Here is an 8231-nt window from a genome sequence, read left to right on the forward strand (position 1 = left end):
CATGGGAAATAGATGGGGAAACAGTGGAAACAGTGTCAGACTTTATTTTTTGGGCTCCAAAATCACTGCAGATGGTGACTGCAGCCATGAAATTAAAAGACTCTTACTCTTGGAAGAAAAGTTATGACCAACCTAGATAGTATATTCAAAAGCAGATACATTACTTTGCCGACTAAGGTCCTTGGTCATTAGCATTTGTCTTAAGTATTGAGGTGCTCCTATGTTGAGTGCATAAATATTTATAATTGCTATATCTTCTTCTTGGATTAAGCCCTTTATTATTATGTAGTGTCCTTTCTTATCTCTTGTATAACAGTTTTTATTTTAAGGTCTATTTTGTCTGATATGAGTACTCCTACTCCAGCTTTTTAAAAAAATTTCCATTTGCATGGCATAACTTTTTCCATTCCCTCACTTTCAGTCTGTATATGTCTCTAGGGTTGAAGTGCGTCTCTTGTAGGGAGCATATACATGGATCTTATTTTTGTATCCATTCAGTCAGTCTGTATCTCTTGGTTGGGGTATTTAATCCACTTACATTGAAGATAATTGTCGATATGTATGTTCCTATGAGGGGCTTCCCAAGTGGGGCTAGTGGTGAAGATCCTGCCTGCCAATGCAGGAGACATAAATGATGCAGGTTCCTTCCCTGGTTCAAGATGATCGCCTGGAGGAGGGCAGGGCAACCCACTCCAGTATTCTTGCCTGGAGAATCCCATGGAGAGAGGAGCATGGTGGGCTACAGTCTCAGGGGTCACAAAAGAGTTGGACACAACTGAAGTGACTTAACATATATTTCTATTTTCATTTTCTTAACTGGTAATTTTCTTAATTGTTTTGAGTTTGTTTTTGTTGGTCTTTCTCTTTGTGTTTGCTGTCTAGAGCAGTTCCTTTAGCATTTGTTATAATGTTGGTTTGGAGATGTTGAATTCTCTTAGCTTTTGCTTGTCTGTAAATCTTCTGATTTCTCCATCAAATCTGAATGAAATTCTTGCTTTCAGCATTTTCACCATTTGTGCCTGGGCTTGATTCCCGGTCAGGGATCTAAGATCCTGCAAGGTATGTCGCACAGCCAGATTTTTTTTTTTAAAGCAACAGATTTCTGTACATTAACCTTGTATTCTGCAACTTTATTGAATTTGTTTATTGGTTCTAATAGTTTTTTAGTGGATACTTTAGGGTTTCCTATATGCAATATCGTGTCATTTGCAAATAGTGACAGTTTTGCTTCTTCCCTTCCAGTTCGGATGCATTTTGTTTATTTTTCTTGATTATTACCGTGACTAGGAGTTTCAGTACTATGTTGAGTAAAAGTGGTGAGAGTGGTCATCCTTGTCTTACTCCTGAACTTCAAGGAAATTCTTTCTGCTTTTCTCCATTGAATGTGGTGTTAGCTGTGGTCTAGTCATATATAACCTTTATTGTGTTGAGGTATGTTCCCTTTATGCCTTATTTTGTTGAGCGTTTTTATCATGAATGGGTGTTGAGTTTTGTCAAATGCTTTTTCTGTATCTATTGAGATGATCATGCATTTTCTTATCCCTCCTTTTGTTAATGTGAAGTATCACAGTGATTTATTTGCACATATTGAATCATTCTTATATCCATGGAAGAAATCAAACTTGATCATGGTGTATGGACCTATTTATATGTTATTGATTTTGATTTGCTTTTATTTTGTTGAGAGTTTTTGTATTTGTATTCATCAGGGATATTGGCCTGTAATTTTCTTTCTTTCTCTTTTTGTAGTATCTGGTTTTAATATCAGAAGAAATTTAGGAATTTTCTCGCCTATTCATTTTTCTAGAATAGTTTGAGAGATGTATATAATAACTATTCCTTTTATGTTTGGTAGAATTCCCCTGAATGGTCCTGGGCTTTTAATTGTTGGGAGTTTTTGATCACTGATTCAATTCCAATACTAGTAACTGATCTTTTCAGATTAGTATTTCTTCCTGATTCAGTCTCAGAAGATTGCATGTTTCTAGGAATCTATCCATTTCCTCTAGATTGTCCAGTTTGTTGACATATTTTGTCCAGTTTGTTTACAGTATTCTCTTATGATTTCTTTGATACATTTGTAACTCCTTCTTTTTCATTTCTTATTTTGTTCATTTTGTTCCTTCTCCTCCTCTCTTTTTAAATGAGTCTGGGTAATGGCTTATCAATTTTTTTTTATCTTTTCAAAAAACCAGTTCTTGGCTTTGTTGATCTGTTCTATATTATTTTCTTCTCTGTATTTTATTTCCTCTTTGATCTTTATTTCCTTCCATCTGCTGACTTTGGTATTTTCTTGTTCTTCTTTTTCTGATTCCTTTAGATGATAGGTTAAATGGTTTGTTTGAAATTTTTCTTGTTTCATGAGATAGCCTGTATTGGTATAAACTTCTCTCTTAGAATTAATTTTGCTGCCTCCCATAGATTTTTTGAAGGTTATGGCTTTATTCTAATTGGTCTCAAGGTATTTATTGATTTCTTTTTGATTTCTTCATTGATCTATTGGTTTTTTATTGACTTTTATTGACTTCGTTGGTTTTTTATTAGTATGTTCTTTATTCCCATATTTCTTGTTTTAATTTATTTCTAACTTCACACCATTGTGGTCAAAAACATGCCTTAAATAATTTCCCTCTTAAATTTGTTGAGACTTGTTTTGAAACATTCCATGTGCATTTTTAAAAAAAAATTTATTTATTTTTTATTTTACTTTACAATTCTGTATTGGTTTTGCCATACAATGACATGAATCGACCACGGGTGTACATGCATTCCCAAACCTGAACCCCCCTCTCACCCCCCCTCCCCACAACATCTCTCTGGGTCATCCCCATGTACCAGCCCCAAGCGTGCCATATCCTGCATCGGACATAGACTGGCAATTCGATTCTTACATGATATTATACATGTTTCAATACCATTCTCCCAAGTCATCTCACCCTCTCCCTCTCCCACTGAGTCCAAAAGTCTGTTATACACATCTGTGTCTTTTTTGCTGTCCTGCATACAGGGTCATCATTGCCATCTTTCTAAATTCCATATATATGTGTTAGTATACTGTATTGGTGTTTTTCTTTCTGGCTTACTTCACTCTGTATAATTGGCTCCAGTTTCATCCATCTCATCAGAACTGATTCAAATGTATTCTTTTTAACGGCTGAGTAATACTCCATTGTGTATATGTACCACAGCTTTCTTAACCATTCATCTGCTGATGGACATCTAGGTTGTTTCCATGTCCTGGCTATTATAAACAGTGCTGCAATGAACATTGGGGTACACGTGTCTCTTTCAACTCTGGTTTCCTCAGTGTGTATGCCCAGCAGTGGGATTGCTAGGTCATAAGGTAGTTCTATTTGCAATTTTTTAAGGAATCTCCACACTGTTCTCCATAGTGGCTGTACTACTTTGCATTCCCACCAACAGTGTAGGAGGGTTCCCTTCTCTCCACACCCTCTCCAGCATTTATTGCTTGCAGATTTTTGGATCGCAGACATTCTGACTGGTGTGAAGTGGTACCTCATTGTGGTTTTGATTTGCATTTCTCTAATAATGAGTGATGTTGAGCATCTTTTCATGTGTTTGTTAGCCATCCGTATGTCTTCTTTGGAGAAATGTCTATTTAGTTCTTTGGCCCATTTTTTGATTGGGTCATTTATTTTTCTGGAATTGAGCTGCAGGAGTTGCTTGTATATTTTTGAGATTAGTTGTTTGTCAGTTGCTTCATTTGCTATTATTTTCTCCCATTGGGAAGGCTGTCTTTTCACTTTGCTTATATTTTCCTTTGTTGTGCAGAAGCTTTTAATTTTAATTAGGTCCCATTGGTTTATTTTTGCTTTTATTTCCAGAATTCTGGGAGGTGGATCATAGAGGATCCTGCTATGGTTTATGTCGGAGAGTGTTTTGCCTATGTTCTCCTCTAGGAGTTTTATAGTTTCTGGTCTTACATTTAGATCTTTAATCCATTTTGAGTTTATCTTTGTGTGCGGTGTTAGAAAGTGATCTAGTTTCATTCTTTTACAAGTGGTTGACCAGTTTTCCCAGCACCACTTGTTAAAGAGGTTGTCTTTACTCCATTGTATATTCTTGCCTCCTTTGTCAAAGATAAGGTGTCCATATGTGTGTGGATTTATCTCTGGGCTTTCTATTTTGTTCCATTGATCTATATTTCTGTCTTTGTGCCAATACCATACTGTCTTGATGACTGTGGCTTTGTAGTAGAGCGTGAAGTCAGGCAGGTTGATTCCTCCAGTTCCATTCTTCTTTCTCAAGATTGCTTTGGCTATTTGTGGTTTTTTGTATTTCCATACAAATCTTGAAAATATTTGTTCTAGTTCTGTGAAAAATATCGCTGGAAGCTTGATAGGGATTGCATTGAATTTGTAAATTGCTTTGGGTAGTATACTCATTTTCACTATATTGATTCTTCCGATCCATGAGCATGGTATATTTTTCCATCTATTAGTGTCCTCTTTGATTTCTTTCATCAGTGTTTTATAGTTTTCTATATATAGGTCTTTAGTTTCTTTAGGTAGATATATTCCTAAGTATTTTATTCTTTTTGTTGCAATGGTAAATGGAATTGTTTCCTTAATTTCTTTTTCTACTTTCTCATTATTAGTGTATAGGAATGCAAGGGATTTCTGTGTGTTGATTTTATATCCTGCAACTTTACTATATTCATTAATTAGCTCTAGTAATTTTCTGGTAGAGTCTTTAGGGTTTTCTATGTAGAGGATCATGTCATCTGCAAACAGTGAGAGTTTTACTTCTTCTTTTCCAATTTGGATTCCTTTTATTTCTTTTTATGCTCTGATTGCTGTGGCTAAAACTTCCAGAACTATGTTGAATAGTAGTGGTGAAAGTGGGCACCCTTGTCTTGTTCCTGACTTTAGGGGAAATGCTTTCAATTTTTCACCATTGAGGATAATGTTTGCTGTGGGTTTGTCATATATAGCTTTTATTATGTTGAGGTATGTTCCTTCTATTCCTGCTTTCTGGAGAGTTTTTATCATAAATGGATGTTGAATCTTGTCAAAGGCCTTCTCTGCGTCTATTGAGATAATCATATGGCTTTTATTTTTCAATTTGTTAATGTGGTGAATTACATTGATTGATTTGCGGATGTTGAAGAATCCTTGCATCCCTGGGATAAAGCCCACTTGGTCATGGTGTATGATCTTTTTAATGTGTTGTTGGATTCTGATTGCTAGAATTTTGTTGAGGATTTTTGCATCTATGTTCATCAGTGATATTGGCCTGTAGTTTTCTTTTTTTGTAGTATCTTTGTCAGGTTTTGGTACTAGGGTGATGGTGGCCTCATAGAATGAGTTTGGAAGTTTCCCTTCTGCAATTTTCTGGAAGAGTTTGAGTAGGATAGGTGTTAACTCTTCTCGAAATTTTTGGTAGATCAGCTATGAAGCCGTCTGGACCTGGGCTTTTGTTTGCTGGAAGATTTCTGATTACAGTTTCAATTTCTGTGCTTGTGATGGGTCTGTTAAGATTATCTATTTCTTCCTGGTTCAGTTTTGGAAAATTGTACTTTTCTAAGAATTTGTCCATTTCTTCCACGTTGTCCATTTTATTGGCATATAATTGCTGATAGTAGTCTCTTATGATCCTTTGTATTTCTGTGTTATCTGTTGTGATCTCTCCATTTTCAGTTCTAATTTTATTGATTTGATTTTTCTCTCTTTGCTTCTTGATGAGTCTGGCTAATGGTCTGTCAATTTTATTTATCCTTTCAAAGAACCAGCTTTTGGCTTTGTTGATTTTTGCTATGGTCTCTTTTGTTTCTTTTGCATTTATTTCTGCCCTAATTTTTAAGATTTCTTTCCTTCTGCTAACTCTGGGGTTCTCCAATTCTTCCTTTTCTAGTTGCTTTAGGTGTAGAGTTAGGTTATTTATTTGACTTTTTTCTTGTTTCTTGAGGTATGCCTGTATTGCTATGAACTTTCCTCTTAGCACTGCTTTTATAGTGTCCCACAGGTTTTGGGTTGTTGTGTTTTCATTTTCATTAGTTTCTATGCATATTTTGATTTCTTTTTTGATTTCTTCTGTGATTTGTTGGTTATTCAGAAGCGTGTTGTTCAGCCTTCATATGTTGGAATTTTTAATAGTTTTCCTCCTGTAATTGAGATCTAATCTTAGTGCATTATGGTCAGAAAAGATGCTTGGAATGATTTCGATTTTTTTGAATTTATCAAGGTTATATTTATGGCCCAGGATGTGATCTATCCTGGAGATGTTTCCATGAGCACTTGAGAAAAAGGTGAAATTCATTGTTTGGGGGTGAAATGTCTTATAGATATCAATTAGGTCTAACTGGTCTAATGTATTATTTAAAGTTTGCATTTCTTTGTTAATTTTCTGTTTAGTTGATCTGTCCATAGGTGTGAGTGGGGTATTAAAGTCTCCCACTATTATTGTGTTATTGTTAATTTCCCCTTTCATACTTGTTAGCATTTGTCCTACATATTGCGGTGCTCCTATATTGGGTGCATATATATTTATAATTGTTATATCTTCTTCTTGGATTGATCCTTTGATCATTATGTAGTGGCCTTCTTTGTCTCTTTTCACAGTCTTTGTTTTAAAGTCTATTTTATCGGATATGAGTATTGCCACTCCTGCTTTCTTTTGGTCTCTATTTGCATGGAATATCTTTTTCCACCCCTTCACTTTCAGTCTGTATGTGTCCCTTGTTTTGAGGTGGGTCTCTTGTAAGCAGCATATAGAGGGTTCTTGTTTTTGTATCCATTCGGCCAGTCTTTGCCTTTTGGTTGGGGCATTCAATCCATTTACGTTTAAGGTAATTATTGATAAGTATGATCCCGTTGCCATTTACTTTATTATTTTGGGTTCGGGTTTATACTCCCTTTTTGTGTTTCCTTTCTAGAGAATATCCTTTAGAATTTGTTGGAGAGTTGGTTTGGTGGTGCTGAATTCTCTCAGCTTTTGCTTGTCTGTAAAGCTTTTGATTTCTCCTTCGTATTTGAATGAGATCCTTGCTGGGTATAGTAATCTGGGCTGTAGGTTATTTTCTTTCATCACTTTAAGTATGTCTTGCCATTCCCTCCTGGCCTGAAGAGTTTCTGAGAGATCAGCTGTTATCCTTATGGGAATCCCCTTGTGTGTTATTTGTTGTTTTTCCCTTGCTGCTTTTAATAGTTGTTCTTTGTGTTTGATCTTTGTTAATTTGATTAATATGTGTCTTGGGGTGTTTTGCCTTGGGTTTATCCTATTTGGAACTCTCTGGGTTTCTTGGACTTGGGTGATTATTTCCTTCCCCATTTTAGGGAAGTTTTCAACTATTATCTCCTCAAGGATTTTTTCATGGTCTTTCTTTTTGTCTTCTTCTTCTGGGACTCCTATAATTCGAATGTTGGAGCATTTCATATTGTCCTGGAGGTCTCTGAGATTGTCCTCATTTCTTTTAATTCGTTTTTCTTTTTTTCTCTCTGATTCATTTATTTCTACCATTCTATCTTCTATTTCACTAATCCTATCTTCTGCCTCCGTTATTCTACTATTTGTTGCCTCCAGAGTGTTTCTGATCTCATTTATTGCATTATTCATTGTATATTGACTCTTTTTTATTTCTTCTAGGTCCTTGTTAAACCTTTCTTGCATCTTCTCAATCCTTGTCTCTAGGCTATTTATCTGTGATTCCATTTTGATTTCAAGATTTTGGATCATTTTCACTGTCAATATTCGGAATTCTTTCTCAGGTAGATTCCCTATCTCTTCCTCTTTTGTTTGGTTTGGTGGGCATTTCTCCTGTTCCTTTACCTGCTGAGTATTCCTCTGTCTCTTCATCTTGGTTATATTGCTGCGTTTGGGATGGCCTTTTTATATTCTGGGAATTTGTGTAGTTCTCTTTATTGTGGAGCTTCCTCACTCTGGGTGGGGTTGTATCAGTGGCTTATCAAGGTTTCCTGGTTAGGGAGGCTTGTGTTGGAGGTCCGGTGGGTGGAGCTGGGTTTCTTCTCTCTGGAGTGCAGTGGAGTGACCAGTAATGGGTTATGAGACGTCTAAAGTTTTGGAGTAACTTTGAGCTGCCTGTATATTGAAGCTCAGGGGTGTGTTCCTGTGTTGCTGGAGAATTTGTGTGATATGTCTTGTTCTGGAACTTGTTGGCCCTTGGGTGGAGCTTTGTTTCAGTGTAGGTATGGAGGCATTTGATGAGCTCCTATTGCTTAATGTTCCCTGAATTCAGGAGTTCTCTGATATTC

Source organism: Oryx dammah, unplaced genomic scaffold (assembly GCF_014754425.2).
Source record: "Oryx dammah isolate SB20612 unplaced genomic scaffold, SCBI_Odam_1.1 HiC_scaffold_19, whole genome shotgun sequence".
Classification (NCBI taxonomy): Eukaryota; Metazoa; Chordata; class Mammalia; order Artiodactyla; family Bovidae; genus Oryx; species Oryx dammah.